Below are 16,670 nucleotides of genomic sequence, written 5' to 3' on the forward strand. Positions count from 1 at the left end.
GATGCTCAGGTTGAATCACATATCCTACTGATGCTCAGGTTGAATCACATAGCCTACTCATGCTCAGGTTGAATCACATATCCTACTGATGCTCAGGTTGAATCACATAGCCTACTGATGCTCAGGTTGAATCACATAGCCTACTGATGCTCAGGTTGAATCACATAGCCTACTGATGCTCAGGTTGAATCACATAGCCTACTGATGCTCAGGTTGAATCATATAGCCTACTGATGCTCAGGTTGAATCACATAGCCTACTGATGCCCAGGTTGAATCCCATAGCCTACTGATGCTCAGGTTGAATCCCATAGCCTACTGATACTCAGGTTGAATCCCATAGCCTACTGATGCTCAGGTTGAATCCCATAGCCTACTGATGCTCAGGTTGAATCCCATAGCCTACTGATGCTCAGGTTGAATCCCATAGCCTACTGATGCTCAGGTTGAATCACATAGCCTACTGATGCTCAGGTTGAATCACATAGCCTACTGATGCTCAGGTTGAATCCCATAGCCTACTGATGCTCAGGTTGAATCACATAGCCTACTGATGCTCAGGTTGAATCACATAGCCTACTGATGCTCAGGTTGAGTCTCTAGACTCCATCCATTTTGTAGGCCACCTCACATCTTATCCACATTATCCTATGAACTTGATTGTAATAAAGTATTACAATGATTTCCTCAGGTGGTTGTGTGTTGGTGTGTTCAGACCTCTGATGCCTGCCCATACTGGTTTATGCAAAGATGGTGGTAGCGCTATGCTACTCTGATCAATCCAGTACTTGTCCCTCCACTCAGGTGGTCTACTTTGATCAATCCAGTACTTGTCCCTCCACTCAGGTGGTCTACTGTGATCAATCCAGTCCTTGTCCCACAACTCAGGTGGTCTCAAGCTCTATTACAGTAAGTCAATCATCAACACAGATTGACACAAACCCTCTACATACTTGAGTTTCTCCAGTCTCCAGTGTGGATCCTCCAGTCCAGCAGAGAGCAGTCTGACTCCTGAGTCTCCTGGGTGATTGTAGCTCAGGTCCAGCTCTCTCAGGTGTGAGGGGTTTGACCTCAGAGCTGAGACCAGAGAAGCACAGCCTTCCTCTTTGACTGCACAGAGCGACAACCTGCAGAGAGTTAAACATGATTTCAAAATCACACTGCTCAGTGGTGACCCTTCATTCAGGGCAGGTGGGGCAGAGCTGTTTTGAGCCCCACCAGTTTAGCTTTAAAAAAGAGCCTGTTTTGCTTGTTATTTTGGCATTAACACGTGTCAGATATCAGTTTGCAAACAATGTAAAAAAATTTTAATAATAATTGAGTTAATAAAGCCGCATACCAACATTGTCTCTTTTTTGCTTTCTTGAGTAAGGCAGCTCCAAAATGCAGGTGTTTCAGCCTAGCTCAGTGCTTTCTGTGGTGGTGGGGCAGCCAGCGGAAAATACGGAGCGTAGGGGTTTGTAATGTTCTCTAGTTGCGCCGTGATTGGCTCAGTGTTCTGTCACTCATGGAGACTCTACGTCACCGTAAAATCTAAGGGGAGAGCTCGAAAATTCAAGCTCCTTTGGTGCTCCCATAGAATTACATTAGAAGTGCCCATCCCAGAAGGCTCAAGGTCATTGGCCACAGATAAAATTACGTCAAATCACGTTATATCTACAGTAGCTTTGATTGGACTGATCCTATCAACATCATACTAGGAAGCTAGCAGTCATCATCATGAATCAAGTCGACAATCTACTGGCAAATCCTTTTCAAACCTTTTCACATGAAGAGAAATTATGGAGGGGGATTATAGATAAAACGTATCAGTGCTCATCGGCAATTGGACATAAACATTACACAACAAGTTGGAAATTGCAAATTCAACAACGAGTGGTTTGGAAGGAATCAGTGGCTAACTGCAAGCATTGCAAAGCGATCACTAGCCTGCTATTCAGTGGAGTGGATGTGTGGTCCAAGTCTGGGTTTAAGGGTCTCTTTTCCAAGCTTAAAATGATAAACTTTCAACATTGGCCGTGCTGTCAATCCAGCATGACTTCTGTCGCTTTCAAAACAACTGGAAACTCGGAACTTGGAAATTGCAGACTTCAGTGAGTTCGAGACAATTGGGATCTCTGAAAAAAACGAGCTCCGACTGGGAAAATACGTTTTGAACGGTCATCCAACTTGTATTTCTAAGTCGGGAACTTGGCCCTCTTTCTAGAGCTCCGACCTGAAAGTCACTAACGTCATGAGTTCCCAGTTGTCTTGAAAGCACCATAAATCCAGAGAATGACAGACTTTGATGACAAAGTTTGATGACAAAGTTTGATGACTAAATTTGCCCACGAAGGACCGCCGCGCCAAGCAAGCAAGCAAGCAAACGTAGCTACACACATTAATACCAGAGACAATATCAGCATGTGAAGTAGCTAGTTAGCTGTAAAATTGCCTAAACAAACTGCACTATCAATTTAGGGGTCTACAATCTCACCATGTTCAACCTGCAGATCGATGTGCCTCACAGAGTGGAGTCTGACGTTCACAACGGCAGAGATACTTTTGAGGAGATGGGGAAACTCCATTGGACTCCTGGTAACGCCCATTGTGTACATTGCCCATGCTACGTCCATGGGCCGCGCGGTGCATTCTGGGCGATTCTGGGACAAGGAGAGCTCTCCTTCAAGGAGTGAATGGGAGGCAATTGAGTGCTAGCTAAAAAAATAAAAACATTAGCACGAATTTCGTCAACAAGGTACAACATTACTAATCTTTTCCGAGTTATGATATAATTGATCTCTTTATATCTATAATATTGTATAGCTTTGGAATCGTCACATTATGTACTTTCGAGGAAAATAGGCACGTTTCTCGACTCATACCCTGACTTTGAGAAGAGATTGCGCGACGATTAGTTTAGCAACCGCGTGACGCTGCATGACAACTTCAACGGGATTGGTCGACAGTCTGCTGGGTGGAGCGTTATACTCTCCGACGTGCCTTGCCCAATGTGATTCCTATCTGTTTTCTCTAATATCTCTGGCAACGGCACCATGCAATGCACCCTGGACTGAAGAGGCAGACAAATAGGAGAAATGTGCTAGACCGATGGTTTTATTTGGTTTTATTTCCTGCAGTGTCTATTCATTGTCCAAACGCACGGCCGCTTTCTGGCTTGCTCCTGACTGCTATAGAGTTAGTACACATCATTCCCAAACATTCAAAATAATTGATTAAAACGTGAAAATGAACATTTCTAAGTGGTCACTTGTCAGAAAATGTTTTAAAAGTATAATATTATTCCCGGGGGTGTATAATATATTTAATGCAGTTGACTGATTTCCTTATATGAACTGTAACTCAGTAAAATCTTTGAAATTCTTTGCTGTTGCATTTATATTTTTGAGAGAAAGACTGCGAGAGAGTGCTGGCATGTGCATTGATTTAAAGCAACAATATTCAAGTGATAGGCTGTTTTAAAACTCTGCCGCTGCAATAAATAAAAATATAAGTATCTTTACAATTTATTATAATAAAAAATGTGCCCCCCCCGAAACCTGATGTAGATGTGTAAATTAGACTCGCATTCTGTCCTTATGTTACTGTAGCAACAGTTACCATGATGAGATGGTACTCCTGAGTGGCGCAGTGGTCTAAGGCACTGCATCGCAGTGCTAACTGTGTCACTAGAGATCCTGGTTCGAATCCAGGCTCTGTCGCAGCCGGCCGCGACCGGGAGACTCATGGGCGGCGCACAATTGGCCCAGCGTCGTCCACGGTAGGGGAGGGAATGGCCGGCAGGGATGTAGCTCAGTTGATAGAGCATGGCGTTTGCAACGCCAGGGTTGTGGGTTCAATTCCCACGGGGGGCCAGTATAAAAAATAAAATAAAAAATGTATTCACTAACTGTAAGTCGCTCTGGATAAGAGCGTCTGCTAAATGACTAAAATGTAAATGTAAAATGAGATGGTAGGTCTACATGCATTGTCCTGCGCTCCATCCTGAGAGGTGCTCTGTCCCCACCCGGAGGGTTGATGATTGATCATGCAGATAGCAGAGACAAGGCCGTCGATAAGCCAGATTTAGACATTGCATATCATTTAACAGTTCCATTTTACATTTTGCTGTAAATATAAACAATGTATTATAATCGACACAGTTTGTGGGTTTGAACGTTAGTGGGTTTGAACGGTAGATCTCGGTAACCCGGTTCCCGCTATTCAACCCTAATCACCATGCACTCCTTAAATATCTCAGTGTCAGTGAAGAACTTGGTGTGTTAAGTTAAAACCAGGGCTCTAATTGAGGGGGTATGTGAGGGTATTGTGGCTTTTGTTAAAGAAAATGGCTGATTATATAAAGCGATCTATATGCCAGAAACAAGCTGTAAAATGCAGGCGAAAGACGTGACCGATGCATATTGGACATCTTTGATTTGTCTATGATATTCAGAGGCTGCACAACATTTTATAGGATAAACAAAATTGACTTTGCTTAAGCAATGTGTGATTCTGTCACCATCAATTGATGTTCGACATTTCAACCGGCTGTTAAACAACATACTGTAACGACCCTGTATTGTGTTCTGTGTTCATGGGTGTGTTATCGTTCTCATGGGTGCTAGCAGGGGTTAAATATGCCAGGACAGATGGAAAGGTTGGGGGGGTATTATGGGTAATCACGCGGGGTTTTGGAATGCTTAAATAGGGGTTACGGTCTCATCTCTCTCTCTTCTGTTCGGGACCCTTGATTTGACATGTTATATTTGTATATGTTCGAGGTTTAGCGGCGTGGGCTGTGGCCTGAACAATAGCCCATTCAGGAATAAACCTGTGTTCTGCCTGTACACCTGGTGCCCGTCTCTTTTTACTTTATGACCCAGCTGGGTCATTACATTGGTGTCAGAAGTGCTTTCGAATGACGGGATAGATCGAGATTAGGGCGAGTTAGCTGTTTCAGTATAGGCCGTGGTTAGCTTTACCGTGACTCGCATCTACGGTCATGATGATCGGGCGAGGCGGAAAGTTAAGGAAGAGTCGGACAAAGTGTCCGTTGTGGGCTCGGGTGTACCCGGTCGGGAGGGTCAGGCGATGACGGCTGTAGAAGAGCTGGAGAGCCACATGGCGGGGAGTTAAATTGTCAGTCAGCAAGATGGCAGAACGGGCGGGTTTTCCTTCAAACCGCTCGACCAGAACAGACGTCACGGCGACGGAGATATCGACGTCACCGCGTGCGGAAATGGCTGGACCTCCTTATGTAAACAGAGATGGCAGCGCCCTATTGCCATTAGCCACGGTAGCGGCTAAACTTCCAAAGTTCAATGGACAAGGTAAATGGGAAGTTTTTTTCACTCAATTCGAGTTGTTGGCTAGGAGCCGGGAGGTGGTCTGACGAGACGAAAGGGTTACAGCTTGCCCTGAGCCTGACAGAGGAGGCGCGGAATGCCTGCTAACGCTAGCCCCGGACGAGAGGGGCGACTACGGTGCGCTAGTGGAGGCATTGGGGGGCGTTTCGGCAGCGATGCACAGCCCAACATGCTGCGGATTGAACTGAATAACAAAAAGAGACTTCAGGGGGAATCATTAAAGGCGTTGGCAAGTGATATTCTGAGCCTGACCAGGCGGGCTTATGCAACTATGCCGATTGGGGTGCAAGACGAGCTGGCACGGGACAGTTTTATTAGAGCGCTCTCCCCCACCCGAACTGGGTAAGCATGTTCAGATGTCGGACCCAGCATCTCTGCGGGCTGCAGTGGAGATAGCCAGGAAGAGGGGAGCTGTTCTGGGGTGAGGGAGTGAGTGGAGGTTGCCAGTCAACCAGAGGTGAGAGCAGCGGCGGCCGGGTGCCGGGGGTCACCAAACCAGAGTGGGTCGACGAGTTGGGCGGGTTAGTCAAGACCGCTTCGCTTGTCATTGAGAGGGGCTCCAGACAACATCGCAGTGTCAGTTCAACTTCCATTGTCTGCTGGGGTTGTGGCCAGCCTGGCCACATTCAGCGGGAGTGTGGCAGATTCTCCAGTCAACAGGGAAACGACAGCGGGTTCTCGCGCAGGGGGGAGCGCGGGCCCACCCCTCCGTCCCCGAACCCACAGTAAGCAGAAGAGGTACCCAGCAGTGCAGGCAAGAGGGTGGGGCCCTGCTTCCCCAGGGTGTAGCTGCCACCGTGTTTCCTAGTCCGGTAGTTGTGGTGGGACGTACCACCATTGGGGACTTCTGCAATGTCATCGTCAAGGTAGAGGGGGTGGAATGTTTGGCCTGGTCGACACGGGCTCTACAGTAACCCTGGTGAGACCAGACATACTACCTGTTGGGGGTGCGGGTGGAGCCGACCCTTGACCAGCTACGGACTGTCACGGGGGGAGCTAGCCCCTATGTTAGGGAAGTGTCGGTTGTCTGTGACTGTGGGGGGAGAACTGTGGGGTGTCCGGTGTGGGTAGCAGCGGTACAGGACCCCTGTATACTGGGAATGGACTTTTTTGAAAAACTGTGGGGCTCAGTTGGACTTAGCTTCGGGCACTTTGAGGCTGTCGGGGGGCCCACAGTGGGAATGTCGCCTTTGGGAGGGCCAGCAGGGGGCAGGGCTGTCCCTCCGTCTTCCTCCAAGCTTGCCGAAACTCCACTGGTCGTCCCGGCTGCTCCCTTGGTCGTTGTCCCATCCCAGCAGCTGTCTCCGGCGGCAACGACCTTCACTCCCCATAATGGTGCAAGCACAGGCATCCCAGTAGCCCAAAACACACTGGCTCCTTCCACCCCCATCAGCCCGACGGGGAAGGAGGAAGTTCTCGGCCGCCGTTGAGGCTGTGTGGCTGAAAAACTGTCAAGGTCTGGACGAGAGACAACAGAGACAGTTAAAGCAGCTGCTGTTTGACTTTAAAGATAGCTTCGCTTGGGGGAGAAGAGGAGGTAGGGCAAACGCACCTGGTTCAGCACGACATCGACACTGGGGACAACCAACCCATTAAAATTCGCCCCGTCGCATTCCCCTTGCCAAGAGGGAAGCAGCAGCCACAGCTATTGCTGACATGTTGCGGGCTGATTTCATTGAGCCATCAGATAGCCCATGGTCCGCGCTGTCATCATGGTGCCTAAGAAAGGGGGTAAACTTAGGTTTTGTGCGGACTACAGGGGCCTAAATTCTGTCACCACTAAAGACTCTTACCCCATACCGAGGATCGATGAGTCGCTAGACCACGTCAGAGGGTCCTCGTGGTTCTCTTCCCTTGATCTGCGCAGTGGCTGCTGGCAGGTGCCCCTCTCGCCTGGGGCACGTGGGAAAACGGCCTTCTCCACAGATAGGGGCCATTGGCAGTTCAAGGTGCTGTGCTTCGGGCTTTGTAATGCTCCTGCCACCTTTGAGAGGCTCATGGACAGAGTGCTGGCGGGGTTCCGAGAGACGAGTGTGTCGTGTACCTAGAGCGACATATTGGTACACGGCACGTCGTTTGAGGGGGCACTGGGGGGCACTTAGGCGAGTGCTGGAGAGGATCTCGGGGCGGGGCTAAAATTACACCCGGAAAAGTGCCATTTCATGCAAAGGGAGTTGGCGTTCCTGGGTCATCAGCTGGGTGGGGAGGGTATCAGCACGATGCCAGACAAAGTGGAGGCTGTGAGGGGGTGGCCAATTCCAAGGGGAAAAAAAAGAGGTTAAGAGCTTCCTGGGTCTGGCATCCTACTATCGTAGGTTTGTGAAAGGGTTTACTTGGGGATAGCAGCTCCTTTGAACCACCTTCTCAAGAAGGACACTGTTTTACAGTGGACCGAAGAGCACCAGCGGGCGTTTGAGGCCCTCAAACGTGCCCTGGTGGAGGCCCCTGTCCTGTCCTCACCAGACCCGAACCGTCTGTTTATCCTGGACACCGACGCAAGCAATGAGGGCTTGGGGGCCGTGCTGGCTCAGCGTGGTTCTGACGGGAGCACGTAGTAGCTTATTACAGCAGAACTTTTGATAAGGCTGAAAAATGCTACTGCGTGACAAGGAGGGAGCTTTTGGCTGTCGTGGCAGCAGTACGCCATTTCAAGTACTACCTGGGGGCCTGCCGTTTGTGGTGCGGACGGATCACTCCGCCCCTGCAGTGGCTTCTCTCCTTCAAGGAGCCAGAGGGTCAGATCGCCCGCTGGTTGGAGGAGCTGCAACCCTACGACTTCCAGGTGGAGCACAGGGCCGGCCTTCGCCACAGCAATGCAGACGCCTTGTCCCGCCGCCCGTGTGCTGAGGACGGCTGTGGGTACTGCGCCAAACGGGTGGAGCGAGAGAGGGAACTGTGCATGGAGGAGGGAGTCACCGCCACGGTGAGTCAGCTGAGGGTGACAGAGTGCCGGGAGCTTGAGGCTGTGGACGTCGGGGAGTGGAGGCGTCGCCAGGAGGAGGACGCAGAGAGCTGCGTCCTGTGCTGGGGTGGGTGGAAGAGAGAAGACGACCGCCATGGGGGGAAGTAGCCCCTCTATCACCAGTCACCAAAGGACTCTGGGCTAAATTCTCAGTCCTTAGAGTGGCTGAGGGAGTGCTCCAGAGGGGGTGGAAAAAGCCAGCTACTGGAGAAATGACGTGGCAGGTAGTGGTTCCCAAAAAGGCTGCAAGGGGAGCGTGTTACAGCAGCTTCACGGGGGAGTAGGCGCAGGGCATTTTGGGGTCTCCAAAACGTTAAAGCGTGTACGTAAAGGCTTCTATTGGGCCAGGCACAGGAGGGATGTGGAGGACTTTTGCAGGCAGTGCGATGAGTGTGCTGCTAAGAAAGGACCTCCAGGTCAGTCACACGCCCTCCTACAACAATTCCCAGTAGGGGAGCCCATGGAGAGACTGGGGGTAGACATAGTTGGACCGTTTCCAACCACAGACAGCGGTAACAGGTGGATTCTAACTGCTATGGACTACTTCACCAAGTGGCCAGAGGCTTACGCTCTCCCAGACCAGGAGGCAGAAACAGTAGCTGATGCATTGGTAGGGGGAATAATCAGTCGGTTTGGGGGTGCCACAGTCTATACACAGCGACCAGGGGAGAAACTTTGAGTCACGGGTGTTCTCAGAGTTGTGTAGACGGTTAGGCGCGGAGAAGACGCGCACTACTCCGCTTCACACCCAGAGTGATGGGCTGGTGGAAAGATTTAACAGAACATTAGCACAACAGCTGGCTATCGTTACCTCAAAACACCAGAGAGATTGGGACACCCACTTACCGTTTATTCTTATGGCATGTAGGTCGGCTGTTCAAGAATCGACTGCGTGCTCCCCAGCGCTACTAATGTTAGGTCGTGAGTTGCGCACCCCAGCCGAACTGACGTTTGGCCACCCTCCTGATAACGACGACGGGGTTTTGCCTGGCCCGAACTATGTTCGCCGTCTGCAGAACCGGTTAGAAGCGGCTCACACCTTCGCAAGAGAGCAACTCGAGAACGCAGGAATGCGCCAAAAGCGCCACTATGACTCACGCGCTAAGGGAGGCACTTTGGAGCGGGAGAACGCGTGTGGCTTCACAACCCCACGCGCAAGAAGGGGCGGTGCCCAAAGCTGGACAGTGCCTGGGTGGGGCGTGCCTGGTGATAGAGAGAGTGGGGAGGTGACGTACCGGGTGGAGGTTCCCCCACGGAGCAGGAAGGTGGTGGTCCACCGGGACCGATTGGCGCCCTACAGAGGGAGGAAAACGGTAGGGAATGGAAGTGAGGACTCTGATGTGAGCACACGGAGACAGTCTAGCGAGGAGACTCTAGTGCAAGCTGAGCCTGGGACGGGGCTGCCTCTTCGGAGGGCGCTGGAAATGACATTGGGGCAGATGAGTGTTCTGGGGGTCCACCAGTGAGAGTCAAGGGAGGCACAAGAGACTGATGCGACCTCCGGGTCGTTTTAAGGATTTTGTTTTGTAACCCTAGGGGCAAGGGTTTTAGAAAGGGGGGGGCTATGTAACGCCTGTATTGTGTTCTGTGTTCATGGGTGTGTTATCGTTCTCATGGGTGCTAGCAGGGGTTAAATATGCCAGGACAGATGGAAAGGTTGGGGGGTATGATGGGTAATCCCGCGGGGTTTTGGAATGCTTAAATAGGGGTTACGGTCTCATCTCTCTCTCTTCTGTTCGGGACCCTTGATTTGACATGTTATATTTGTGTATGTTCGAGGTTTAGCGGCGTGGGCTGTGGCCTGAACAATAGCCCATTCAGGAATAAACCTGTGTTCTGCCTGTACACCTGGTGCCCGTCTCTCTTTTACTTTATGACCCAGCTGGGTCATTACAATACTAACTCTAAATGAGTCAGGAGCAAGCCAGGTAGCCTAAGGAACGAAAATGAATTATTTAGGCTGTATTATTATTATTATTCCAAGGCTATAGCCTGCCATTTAAGAAATCAATTGTGAAGCATTTCAAATCAAATCAAATTGTATTGGTCACATGCACATATTTAGCAGATGTTATTGCGGGTGCAGAGAAATGCTTGTATTTCTAGCTCCAACAGTGGAGTAGTATTTAACAATTCACAACAGGACACACTAATCTAAAAGTAGAAGAATGGAATTGAAAAATATATAAATATTAGAACGAGCAATGTTGGAGTGGCATAGACTAAGATACAGTAGAATATAATAGATTACAGTATATACATATGAGATGGTCCTCTGTAGCTCAGCTGGTAGAGCACGGCGCTTGTAACGCCAAGGTAGTGGGTTCGATCGCCGGGACCACCCATACACAAAAATGTATGCACGCATGACTGTAAGTCGCTTTGGATAAAAGCGTCTGCTAAATGGCTTATTATTATTAATGGAATTAAGAAATATATTGTCGTATCTGATGAGTGGTGGCAATTATTGCTGTCAACACAGAGTCCGTTATGCTGCATCGTGTGAGAGGCTTTTATTAAAATCACGAGTTTACAGCATAGGTACAGACCCGCGATGTCCGGAGAACGGCGCCCCAGATTGCTATGGCCGTTCTGCCGTCTCATCGTTTAACCCTATTTATAAACAATGCAAAAAGAGGGGTGACTCCCTCTTCTGGCCAATCACCAGTCTCCCCTGGGGCATCACCCTCCCAACGCTACATTTGAACTAAGATCATAAAACAACATTCTTTGTTCCTCCAAAACATTTAACAAAGGGCATAATCTTCAGATACGATATTCCCCCCTTTCGAGAGGCCCGAAATAAACGTCTCAAAAACAAACAGAATAAGATTATGACTATTAACCATTTATCTTATTGAGTATCTTTAACATTAAACCAAACACATTCTCCTCTAGAGTGTAAATACCTTTCTATGAAATACCTGTTTATGAAGTGTGAATACATTACTATGACATATGAAGAAATCTCTATGGAGTGTAAATACATTACTATGACATATGAAGAAATCTCTATGGAGTGTAAGAGCGAAAAATTGTCCGGCAACCTTCCATCCATATCAATCAAGACAGTAAAATTCTCTCACGGTCCCTCTGCCCCAGGCAACCACCGTCGGTACTCCAGATAACCTCATTAACCATGTAAATGCATTTGAAACTATGATGCAATTAAATACACATGTAAGCCCCTGCAAACAAAATCCTATCCATAAACATCCATTGTACGGCTGGTCAACCCATAGGACCGTACAATGAAACTCTCCCTTCCTAGCCTCTCTGTCCCTAAACATTCACGAAATAAACAAAAACATCTAAGATCCTCCACATCAAACATCATTCTACAAAAATTAATCCCTGAGACTATTACACAATTATGTAATACACCTGTCTATATTTCATTGCCGACACTGGAATGTAGTCCACCACACTTCATCTCCCCGTAGTCTTGACTTCCAATGGACTGTTGATGATGGAATCAGCCACACCCTCCTTGTTTCATCTCCTCCAGTCATATTCTCCCTTCATATTGTCTTTGTTTGAGTATTTCAATCTCCACATGTTCCCCCAAATGCGTCTGGAATGAAAAGAAAATAAACAACCAAACAGTATCTTTTGCAAAACAAACACTTTCAAATTAAACCTCAATTTCACCTAAGAATTTAAAAAAATTATATATAAATGATGTATGAATCACATAAACCTATTCCCCCCTTTGATTCATAAATCATATCAAAATCACCCCAATATTGGAAAACAATCGAAAAATAATCAACTCATAGAAAAAAAAATTATCCATCAGTAGTCCATCCATCTTCCTCCAGATCAGGAACAGTCAACACCGGCATCTGAGTGTTGTCTCCAGGCATCATTCTCCAACCTATCTCAATATCATAGCTTTCTCAAAGATCAGTAACCAATTACAAACATCACACAGTGTTATCAAAGCTGAAACTAAAATCTGACCCATCACTGCCCCTACTGGCCTAATTGATCTTGCAACCAAATCCTCCAAATGCATCCCTTATTTCCTTCAATGCCTCTATAACCCCAATATTATCTGAACTATCTGAACTCAAAGTATAACTAATATTTATCAATATGATCTTCCCAAATGTTACACCATACCATGAATAAAGTCTGCCCTTCTCCCTTAGCCTTATCCTTCAATGATAGGCTTGAAGCCTATGACATGTCGCCATGTCACCCTTTTAACCCTAGATTTAGCTGTGTCCAGTGCTATCCCTCTTATAATGATAAAACCTCATATGGAAGCTTCAACGTTGACATGTAACCAAATCCTGTCCATCCATAATGTAAGAATACATATACTTCATCATCACAAACCCCCTCTAAATATCTCTAAAATTCCCCATAGTCATAGGCAAAAGCTAATCTTTTAACCATCAAAGTCCTGCTGTTCTACTACCTGGTCCACAAAAATTACATCATATTTGTCATCTCTAACCTTATGTTCATGCTTATCCAAAGTTATCATATAACATCACACTCTGATCTTCCCATAAACATACCCCTTACCTCATATGTTTTATTAGAACAAAAACAACTTTTATCCCTCAATGTTTCACCTGAATACATCATGGTTCCGTTGTTACCTGATTTTCCTTTCCCATTTAACAATTCCCATAGGGTAATTCATTTACCCCAATAACACTACTTAAACCTAGGCTTAAACCACTGTTCTGACAACGACATTATTTTATCTGTCAATGACTGTTGCCAATACCACAGTCATGACAAATCATAAGACTGACCCATACCTGATAGAGGCCGCGCGACCGTCTAACACGTTTGGTGCTGGAATTCTCAACAGACATGGACCTTCAAGATTCCTCACTGATCTTACAGAATGAGTTAATCTATCTCTAATTTCCACAACAGAAGAACGAGCGGCACTGATCAGATACCTCTCCCTGTCTGTCATCAAAATCAAAGACCTCATCCTGTCCTTTCATGATGAATCTATATTCTCTCTACTACTCTCTGTTCTCCTATTTTAACCCTATTCGTACTATCATTGACAGCACTCTCCATCCGTAACATAAACCCCTGAGTCCTTCTTGCTAACCCCCTTTAATTTCAGAACAGTTGTTGTTGATGCCATACTCCCTACATCGTATCATTAATCCCTTCCAAAGTTACCATTAAAGTAGTTGATTTAGTTGCTGTATCAACCCTAATTACTTCTAGTGCAAAAGTTCCCATTATCCTCGGTGTATTATCTACTGTTGGAGTGACTACTGTCCATTCAGTTCTACTCCTCCTGAACTCCCTCAATGACTGTGGAGGCTACAACAGACCTCAACTCTTCCACTATAAGCGTTACTTTATGAATTACATAGCCCTTTAACCAATAATTCGTAACCGGAACAAATTCTAATGCTTGCCCTAAATAAGTACACATATATTCTCCCTGACCTTTCTCTGTAACCTTACGCCAAATAAGTGAACAGTCACTCCTAACCTCTTCCACTTCATATCGTTGTAAAAACTATCCCTCCTTTGACTAGGTGCAACAGCTTCTACTCCTGGTCCTGATAACAATACTTATTCTCCATAATTATCTCTCCATATGGGAGAAACGTCCCCATCCTAAACCCTAATAAGTATTTTTCCCTAACATTGGTGCTGTATTGGTTCCCTTATAATCAAATGCGATATATTTATGGCTTTAATAACTATCCATGTTGAAAGAGTTAAATTGCTTCTCCCTGTTGTTCTAATAGACTGAAGTGTGAATGTCCTTATTTACTCCTAGTTTTCCCCTAAGACTTTGAACTCTTTACTTGTACCAAATACACCTATAATTACCTTGATCTTCCTACTCTACAGTGTCATTCACCATTGTTCTCTCTCTCTTACTACTAACTTTAAACTTAGCTTACTGTCTCAGAGTTCCTTCAACCCTAATCTACTCCTAACTTATTTTAATCTAATGTTTTTTCTCATAACATTTAACTTTTTCCACTAATTTTCACAAAATCCCTTACCACCAAATTTGTAGAATATGTGATTGGGAAAGTTCCCCACCTGCTTCTGACTCATTACACACAGACTTGGCAAACGACTAAACACCTTTTAGCCTAGCCTGAAATCTCTTAGTGTAAGAATGTAAACCAGAATAAACAGTCACCCCTTTTAACTTTGTAGATGTTTAACCTCTTTAGGCTGAACCCAGATAAGTTTTCCCCTATTCACTATCCCTTCTAATGGTCGGTTGTTTCAACTGTTAGCTATTTTCTCTTCTTCTCTAATCGATGCTCTCAGCAATGCACCCCCCTTCCGGATCTCCTAGGTATTAACAGGTGATCTTCACTTTCTCCGTCATCTTCCTCTGTTGTTTCCTCCCGACTCTTGGGATCCTCTCAGCAGTTTTCTTGGTCCTGTTCCTTCTCGTCGTTGACATATCAGTATTCTTCAACCTTAGTTCTAAGTTCTGTCCTCGAAATATCATCTTCCATCATCTTCTTACTTTTCTTCTGTGCCAGTCCTTGTAGGACAAACTCCTCTTGAAAATAAAGCACCTTTAATCTCCAAATCTTCATCGCTTTCTTCATCTTCAACTTCCATCAGAGATCAAATCTCGCGTATCCTTCTTCGTTTCTCTCTTGCCAACTTCCTTCTGATCACAGAGTCATATCCACCCATGCATAACCTCTTCATCATCACTCATCTTCATCATCCTCGTCTTCTTTAAGCTCCATCCTCCTTACCTCCCTCTTCTCTTCCAGACATCACATTTCCTTCCTTCTGGAGTTTTGATTCATCTTCATCGTCGTTTCTGCTTGTATTCGTCTTCATCTCTGATGCCATATTCACCCTGCTGGATGATCACTGAAAGCTTCCTTCTCATAAGGTGGGTGTCTTTCTGCTGAATCCGTATGTGAGAAAGGTGTACTAACATCTGCCATTAGTCTCTCCTAACACTACCTTAGTTAAATAATTACTATTTTAGTCAATTTTCCCCTATATCAACCCTTTTAAATTCCTTTATTGTGAACTATGTTATTTTAGACTGTATAGCCTAAGGCTTCCCCCCTTAAATTATTAATATAACCCTAAACAACTCCAAATAAATCCTGAATAATTAAACCCAATTTTTATTCCTATATCCTATGTCACCAACTTATCCATTAGTGGTGGCTATATTACCACAACTCATCAACTGCAAGTAAATGAAGTTAGTCAACTTCAAAGCAATCCCCCAAAAACAAAGCCTCTAACCCCAATAAGTATTTTTATAAATTCCATTGTTTAAAATGCACCCAAGTATCTTAATTGCCGAATAATGTCAGTACCTGATTCCCAACCCAATTCCAATCAAACCCCAGTTATGCACAGAGCATCCAAAATGCAATTTTTTATGAAATAGTATTTGCCAAGCCTATGTGAAATCGTCATAACATCACATATTTTGTTAGGATGATTTTGTGTACTAGCCTGATCTGATCCTCTCGTCTGCCTCGTCACACCTTGTCACGTGACGCACACGTTAGCCCCTTCTCTCTCTCTCCTCTCGTTCCATGTTCCTCTCATATTTCACAAAAACATAGAAACACACAAGATTTCAGCAGTTAATGCAATCACTGAGTATTTCCAACCATTCAATATTCGTTCGTTCTACATTATTCACTCTAAGACTAAACTCAGAATTAAATAGATCGCTCAAAAACATTTTTTTTATTTTAATCCGTTATTTAATTATTTAATTCAATTTATTATAATCCGCTACCATATATCTAATTTATAAATTCAATAGGTCACAAAACAAGTTTCATCTTTAACCAACCACCGTTTAAACTAGAATATTCCTGTTAAAATTTCTCCTCTGTCTATTTTCCCTTGCAGGGGAACGCCAAATGGGACCTATGACCTGTACCCACCATTTTTTTTTTTGTAGGCTTAGCCCAACCTCATGTCGTAGTTTTTAGTGCCGTAAACCAAAACGTGTCCCAATCTCGTGCCATAAACTCCCCCTTTCTGTAGTGTAGTGTCGCAAAATTAAACGCATGCGCACAACCATTCAAAAATCCCTTTTCACCGTGGAAGAAAGATTCTCTACTCTCTCTCCCCAAACAGACAGAATACCAGTCCAGCTGTAATTCCCATTTCCCCCTTATAGTCAAACAACATTTAACAGCGCTCACAAAACATATAACCTGACTTAAACACAGAGACAAATTTAAGAGACTTTAATCCATCGCAATGGAATCTCTAAGGATACGTTAGCATGCAGCACGCAACACAATCAGCCTTTAGCCTTAGCATCAGCCACCCTGTAGAATGTAGCATGATTCACACTTTAGCATTAAAAACTTAGCCTCAGCAACGATGTACCACATG

This window comes from Coregonus clupeaformis, unplaced genomic scaffold (genome assembly GCF_020615455.1).
Source record: "Coregonus clupeaformis isolate EN_2021a unplaced genomic scaffold, ASM2061545v1 scaf0333, whole genome shotgun sequence".
Taxonomy (NCBI): Eukaryota; Metazoa; Chordata; class Actinopteri; order Salmoniformes; family Salmonidae; genus Coregonus; species Coregonus clupeaformis.